The sequence below is a fragment of the Euphorbia lathyris genome, chromosome 2, assembly GCF_963576675.1.
Source record: "Euphorbia lathyris chromosome 2, ddEupLath1.1, whole genome shotgun sequence".
In the NCBI taxonomy this organism is placed as follows: domain Eukaryota; kingdom Viridiplantae; phylum Streptophyta; class Magnoliopsida; order Malpighiales; family Euphorbiaceae; genus Euphorbia; species Euphorbia lathyris.
This window is the reverse complement of record NC_088911.1, coordinates 25,292,218-25,300,583: the sequence shown is the minus strand read 5'-3', so window position 1 is coordinate 25,300,583 and position 8,366 is coordinate 25,292,218.

Genomic DNA, 8,366 nt, shown 5'->3' with positions numbered 1-8,366 from the left:
TTCAATATAAGCGGGACATTACATATCCCGAACCCAAAGGAGGGGAGCATGTAACCGTTGGAAGAAACGCCAAAGCGTACTACAGGTTGGCCACCACATTGGTTGGCCACCACACTGAAGCTTGCTGGGAGCTGGCAAACTAGATAGCTTTGTCCAGGATAACAAATAACAAGATGACAAGCAGAAGACAGATCCCAAAAATAAATTCAAAAGTGTCATTAATGTCATAGCAGATGGACCAGTGTATCAGCCACCCGTGGAAAAAGCAAAAATATCCGCTCTGGATAAAACATCCCTCCATTGCTCCTTTTGCAGAAACATGTCCGGTAATCTCTCCACATGCAGATGCATTGGTAGTAACAATGGCGATTCAAGGATGGGAGATAAAATAAAGCAAGTAAAGACACGGGCAGTTCTCGCAATGTCATCACCAAAGGTGCATTCGCCAAACTAAAGGTTGATCCGATCCAAATAGAAACAACCATTGTTGACATCATTGGAGTGACGGGTCACACTAACCAGACCAAGGGCCAGAGGTTGCAGCCCTAATTTCCATCCGTCGTCTGACAATGTACATTCCCACCAGCAAAGGAGGAGTAATGATTAGCGGGAACCAAAAGGTGGCTAAAGAGACTTATACTCGACGTCACTATCAATCCGCCCACAATCCAAAGAGGACGAAGGTGAGAAATATTAACTTGTCACTACAGCTTTGGGCGACACAGAAACGCTCCTTATTGCTGATGGAAAGCGGGTGCGGATCGCCAAAGGATTAAAACTTGAGATCAAAGAGGATGTTAAAAAAGTTCTCATTGAGTCTGAAAGCATATTTACATAAGAGAATGAGATCCCCACAGGAGTAAGCCCAGATGTGATTACTCATAAGTTAAACATCATTGAGGATGCGGTTCTAGTTGCTCGGAAAAGGCGGAACCATGGGCCTAAAAATCAGTATTTTTACATATTCTTATATGTGCATTAAACTGTTATAGTATCCTACATTTTATAATTTATTCTTTCTCGCCATACTTCTTATATTCATTTGCCTAGCTTTTAGTGCTGATATACGCCCAGTGGCTGGCGAATGAAAAGTTCCACAGGCGGATCAATTACCTCAAAGATAGGACAATTGATCCCATCACGGGCGGATCCCCTTTCCGTCAAGATAAGAAGCACAGACCCTCAGGAGCTTTCAAATGAGCTCAACTCTCTCCTCAAAGACAGGAAAAGGATTGACCACCATCAAAAGCGGGTTAAAATCGTCTCAAACATGAGATCATTACACCCTCAACTTTCTCCTCAAAGATAGGAGAACATTCTCATGGGCGGATCCATCTTTAGATGATCACCATTCGAGAAAGAGTTAAAACATTCCTTGGACGCAAGGACTTTACACTCTCTCACTCCCTTCCCAAAGAAGGGTTCGCAAGTCCTACGGGCGGATCGCTTCACCTCAAAGATAGGTAGCAAGTTGATCCCCTAGGCAGCTTTACTTCCTCTAGAAGGAATAGAACAGCTTCTAAACCTTCACAAAGGTTCACACATTGGGGTACGACTGACCACCTACCCTAAATAATCGGAGAAATCCTAAACCAGATTCTAGAAAATTACTTGCTAAAAGATATAATGCATTAGTAAAAATAGTTCTGGAAAGCAAAGGGTTCATCCAACTAATGAAGCCTCGTCTTCATCTCCAACTAATGAAGCCTCGTCTTCATCTCCAAGTAATGAAGCCTCGTCTTCATCTCCAAATAATGAAGCCTCGTCTTCATCTCTAAATAATGAAGCCTCGTCTTCATCTCCAAATAATGAAGCCTCGTCTTCATCCAAGTAATGAAGCCTCATCTTCATCCAAGTAATGAAGCCTCGTCTTCATCTCCAAATAATGAAGCCTCGTCTTCATCTCCAAGTAATGAAGCCTCGTCTTCATCTCCAAGTAATGAAGCCTCGTCTTCATCTCCATATAATGAAGCCTCGTCTTCATCTCCAAGTAATGAAGCCTCGTCTTCATCTCCAAGTAATGAAGCATCGTCTTCATCTCCAAATAATGAAGCCTCGTCTTCATCTCCAAGTAATGAAGCCTCGTCTTCATCTCTAAGTAATGAAGCCTCGTCTTCATCTCCAAACAATGAAGCCTCGTCTTCATCTCCAAGTAATGAAGCCTCGTCTTCATCTCTAAGTAATGAAGCCGCGTCTTCATCTCCAAGTAATGAAGCCGCGTCTTCATCTCCAAGTAATGAAGCCTCGTCTTCATCTCCAAGTAATGAAGCCTCGTCTTCATCTCCAAGTAATGAAGCCTCGTCTTCATCTCCAAGTAATGAACCCTCGTCTTCATCTCCAAGTAATGAAGCCTCGTCTTCATCTCCAAATAATGAAGCCTCATCTTCATCCAAGTAATGAAGCCTCATCTTCATCCAAGTAATGAAGCCTCGTCTTCATCTCCAAATAATGAAGCCTCATCTTCATCTCCAAGTAATGAAGCCTCGTCTTCATCTCCAAGTAATGAAGCCTCGTCTTCATCTCCAAGTAATGAAGCCTCGTCTTCATCTCCAAGTAATGAAGCCTCGTCTTCATCTCCAAGTAATGAAGCCTCGTCTTCATCTCCAAATAATGAAGCCTCGTCTTCATCTCCAAGTAATGAAGCCTCGTCTTCATCTCCAAACAATGAAGCCTCGTCTTCATCTCCAAGTAATAAAGCCTCGTCTTCATCTCCAAACAATGAAGCCTCTTCTTCTTTCAATTCATGAAGCCTGGTCTTCATCCAATTCATGAAGCCTCGTCTTCATCCAATTCATGAAGCATCGTCTTCATCCAATTCATGAAGCCTCGTCTTCATCCAATCAATGAAGCCTCGTCTTCATCCAATTAATGAAATCTCGTCTTTATCCAAACAATGAAGTCTCGTTTTCATCAAAGTAATGAATCCGCATCTTCATCATAAAAATAACAAAGTCTCGCCTCCACAAAATGCACAAAAGTCCCTAAATGGCTGATCATTCTTACTGATCCCTAAGTGCGGGTCATTCTCCTCAATATGGCAGAACTGAACAAAAGAAGTCCCTAAGGCGAATCATAATCCTATGTCGTAGGAACAAAGGGTCCCATAAAGGGCGGGTTATTCCCTTTCTAAAGGAAATATAACTCTCAAGAAGCTCCTAGAGGCTAACAATGGATACGGTTGGCCACCTATCCACGAAGAAGCAAAATCCCCTAAAGGCGTATCATATCCATATATGATCCCACATAGGGCGGATCTTGTTCATAAGATCCCGCATAAGGAAGCCCCAAAAGGCGCATCATTTCCATATATGATCCCCCATCTAGGGCGGGTCCACTTTCCTCCAAGATAGAAAAATAAAACACCATTTAGACAGCCCTAAAGAGCTTTTTATACCTTTAGGGGGGGCTTCTGATAACAACCCAAATTATTCTTGAATAAGGAATAAGGGAAAATTAATAGAAATAATGGCAAACCATTATTCCTTCTAAAAGAGATATTTATACATGATTAATGTGGAATTAATGATAATTAATGCAGGGGAGAATATGCAAATAATGAGGAAAAGGAAGGAGTCTCTAGCATTATGCCACGCCACGTGGACCATGGCGAGATACGCCATAACGAGATACGCCCGATGAGAGCGAGTAGCGGAGACCCGCCATAGCTCTCAAGGAGAGCGTACATACGCCTTGACGGATCAAAGAATACGAAAATGGATATTCATCTTACTGACAGAATATTATCCCAAGGACCAAAAGGGATATTCACCTTGAGAACGCCGCAAGAAGAACCGGATGGCGGATCTCCACGGTTCAGCTCAGTGAGATCCGCTGGCGAACCTATGAGGTGAATCTCCTCTTTCACCTGATTCATCACAGTAACGGCTAACCGCCAACTCGGCCATAAAGACCATTAATGAGCTATCAATTAGCTAACCGCCAGGTTAAAGGTAACCAGTAACCGCCAGCTTAAAGGTAACCAGTAACCGCCATTAATGGAGCATTAATGGAGACCTTCTAGTTGCTGAAGGTTACGACTTCCTAGCTATATATAGCCTACATCCCTAGGCTATCAAGGTACATATTCTCACAACCTTTGTCAATTCAGTTTGCTCTCTTGTTCCTCTATACTGACTTTGGCATCGGAGTGTCCCCGGCCGATCCCAACGGCGCCTCACAGGGAAGTGCTCCGATCAAGGATTTTTTCCCGAGTTATCACCACTGTTGCAGCAAATGACGATAGTAGTCACCCTCTTTCTCGATAAGTCAATCCAAACCATAACAAAAATAAATCTAAAAATTACAACTAAAAAAATGTGAAATAACAATAATGTATGGAATTTAATTGGAATATAAATCCATGATATTTCACGATTAGAGAAGTGGTATAGCATCAAAGACAACTAAAATTGTACTTAGTTTAGCTCTTCGTATCTACTATTTGTTTTTGTTACGAGAAATTTATTGTTTCTTGTTGCTTTATTAGAAAAATTAATTAATTTTTTTTTTCAAATTAGCGCTCAATTTTATTTTTTTAATACTCTTTAAACATTTATATTCTATCATTACAAAAATGATGACTAAATTGTCACTAAATAAAACTGGTATCTCTGTCGAATGTCAATCTAAAAATGGGTAAATTCCAAAAAAAAAAAAACTCTGTGGTTTCATGTTCTTCCAAAAAAATCATTGTGGTTTGTTTTTACAAAAAAAAGCCCTGTGGTTTACGTCGTTACCCGAAAAACGGAAAATAGCTTAACACCGTTAAAAAAGCTGACGTGGCACAGGGGTAAAATTGGAAAATCGATTTTTTTTATTTTTTTTCCATCTCTCTCCTCCTTCTTCTTCTTCCTCCTCCTTCTTCTTCTTCTTCTTCTCTCCTTCTCCTTCTTCTTCCTCTCTTCTCTCCTTCTTCTTCCTTTTTCTTCTTCCTCCTTCTTCTTCTTCTTTTTTTTCTTCTATTCTTTTTTTTAATTTCCGATACTCGAAGAAATCTGGAAATTTCCAGATTTCTAGAAATTTTCCAGAAATCTGAAATTTTTCCAGATTTCCGGAAAATTTCCAGAAATCTGGAAATTTCACACCCTTTTACACAGAGGCTATTGTTCATGCTTCTGTCCAAAATCCATTTTCAGATGACTCGATGACGGAAACTTCAAGGAAAGAAAAAAAAGAGAATATATTGTAGGTTCCTTACGATCTCATCTTCCTTCAAGAAGACGCAAGGAGGACCGTTATCACCGCACACTTCTCTTCTGTTTATCTCTTTCATTTAAGGTTCTCTTTTTCTTTTCGATTTGTTTGTATATGGCTGCTGCTACCTAACTATTACTTTTGATTTCACTATTCAATTACAGAGTAAAATTTTGAATTTTATGGATTGAAATTAATTTGGTGGTATGAGTTTGGGATTTAATTAAAGATTTAATTTGCAGCGTTACGCGAAGCAGCAACGTTAAAGACCAGATCATTGAAGGAGGTATGGAATATAGCAGCAATGATTCCTGCGGAGGAAGGATTAAACGCAAGGGCAGTCGGAAATGTTATCAATGGTATTTCTAATGGTAGTTTCAGCAGAGAATAGAAGAAAAAAAAAGAAGAAGGAGGAGGAAGAAGAAAAAGAAGAAGAAAGAGAGAAGAGATGAAGAAGAAGGAGAAGAAGAAGAAGAAGAAGAAGTAGGAGGAAGAAGAAGAAGGAGGAAGAAGGAAGAAGAAGAAGGAGGAAGAAGGAAGAGATGAAAAAAAAATAAAAAAAAAATAAAAAAAAATCGATTTTCCAATTTTACCCATGTGCCACGTCAGCTTTTTAACGGTGTTAAGCCATTTTCCGTTTTTCGGGTAACGGCGTAAACCACATGGGTTTTTTTTTTGTAAAAACAAACCACAAACGTTTTTTTGGAAGAACATGAAACCACATGGGTTTTTTTTGGAATTTACCCTCTAAAAATTTATCCAAATAAAAGACTTATCTCTACTTACTAGTTATAATGATAGTTAGTATAAAAAAACTCTAGGAGAATTTCTAAATATCGTGAACCTGCCTTTTTGGTTTATGGATTAATTTTGTTTGAAGTGAATTTTGGATATGAATTTAATTTATAGATTCATAATTTTATATAGAGAACTGATCAAAACATGAAATGTGTCGGTATATAAATGATAATAAAGAAATGTAAAAAGCTAGAAAGCTCAAATTTGTATTTGAATCCATTAATAGAATATAAAGGCATCTAACCAATTTGTAGGCAACAAGCAATAAGCACATGAGAGAGAAAAACTACCTCATACACAAATAAGAAAAAAAAAATCTATCCTGTGGAAAATTAGTTAGTTATCCCTTTAAATATAAAATATATGAACCTAAGTGAAGCAACCTGAAACTAAATGATAATATATGAAATGGTCGTAAAAAGTGTAAACATTTATATTCTATCCTTTATAATAATAATAAGGAGAAGTACAAAAAAAAAAAAAAACATGTGGTTTACCTATTTTGCAAACGTGAACCTGTGGTTTTTTTTTTTTACAAACAGAGGTATGAGTTAAACGCCCTTAGCAAACAGAGACCAAATTGACTAACGGTGTTAAAATTCAAAGAAAAAAGAGTTAATTTGGTCCTTATATTTATTTATTTTATAATATAACCCTCCTAATTATCTAATTATCATAAATAAATCTCAAAATCAAAAATAAAAATAAAAAATATCATCTTCTCCATCTCTTTTTAATTTTTTATTTTCTTTCTTCTTTCTCTCTCTTCTATCTCTCTTCTTCTTCTTCTTCTTCTTCTTCTTCTTCTTCTCCTCTCTTCTCCTCTCTTCTTCCTCCTCTCTTCTCCTTTCTTCTTCTTTTTTTTTTTAAAAAATTCCCGTTCTTCAACGTTTGAAATTTCCAGACGTTGAAGAACGTCTGGAATTTCCAGACGTTGAAGAACGTCTAGAATTTCCAGACATTGAAGAACGTCTGGAATTTCCAGACGTTCTTCAATGGGAATTTCAAAAAAAATTTAAAAAAAATAAGAAGAAAGGAGAAGAAGAAGAAGAAAAAGAGAGAGAAGAGAGAGAAAGAAGAAGGAAAATAAAAAATTAAAAAGAGATGGAGAAGATGGTATTTATTATTATTATTATTTTTTGATTTTGGGGTTTATTTGTGATAATTAGATAATTAGGAGGGTTAATTAATAAAATAAATAAATATAAGGACCAAATTAACTCTTTTCTCTTTGAATTTTAACACCGTTAGTCAATTTGGCATCTGTTTACTAACAGCGTTTAGCACAGACCTCTTTTTGTAAAAAAAAAACCATAGGTTCGCGTTTGTAAAAAGTATAAACCACAGACATTTTTTTTATACTTATCCCATAATAATAATAAAAAATTATAACAACGATGACCAAATTGTCACCAAATAAAAAGCAGTATCTCTATTAAATAGTAACCGATAGCTAGTATAAGAAATTTTGAGAGAATTTTTAAATGTCGTGAATCTAGCCTTTTCCTTTTTGGTTCATGGATTAATATCGTTTGAAGTGAATTTTGGATATGAATTTAAACTGCAAATTCGCATTTTTTTATAGCGAATAGGTCAAATCATAAAATGTGTCGGTATATAATCAATAATGAAAAAGGTAAAAAGCTAGAATGTTAAAATTTACATTTGAATCTATTAATAAAATAAAGGCCTAATGCATACCAAGCCCCCTAAAGTTGTTCGTTTTGTTCATTTAACCCCCTCATCTCACGGGACAACCCTTTGACCCCCTAAACTAAAAAAAAAGCGTTATTATTAGCCCCATATCTCCGACGTGGCATTGACCTAGTCAATATTTGTTTCTCAAACACAGGAGGCGCGTGGGAAGATTTTGTTCGCCTCCAACGGTAAAAAAAAAAAGAAAAAACCAATTATAAATACCCATTAATACCCAAAATCCCCAAATTGATACCCAAAATCCCTAAAATTGTCGATCTCACTCCTCACTTATTCTCTTCCTCCTGGATCGACATCATCTTCTTCTTTTTGTTCTTTTGTTATTCTTGTTCTCTTCTTCTTCTTCTTCTTCTTCTTCTTCTTCTCTTATCGACAGTATCTGCTGCTTCTTCTGTTCTTATGGAAAAAATCCCTAAATTGATACCCAAAATCCATGATTTGTGATGGAAATTGACCATGTGTGCTTCTATGGTGAAGTTGCATATCCGAAAGTTTGTCGGAAACATCCAAATCATGGTATAAGGTTTTTTGGATGTCGAAATTATGGGAATGAACGATTTTGTGGTTATTTCAGGTGGTATGATCAAGCTCAGATTTCATTGGCAAAGAAAATGAAGATGAGGCATTTGCAATGGGTGAAGGAAAACGAGAAGAACACA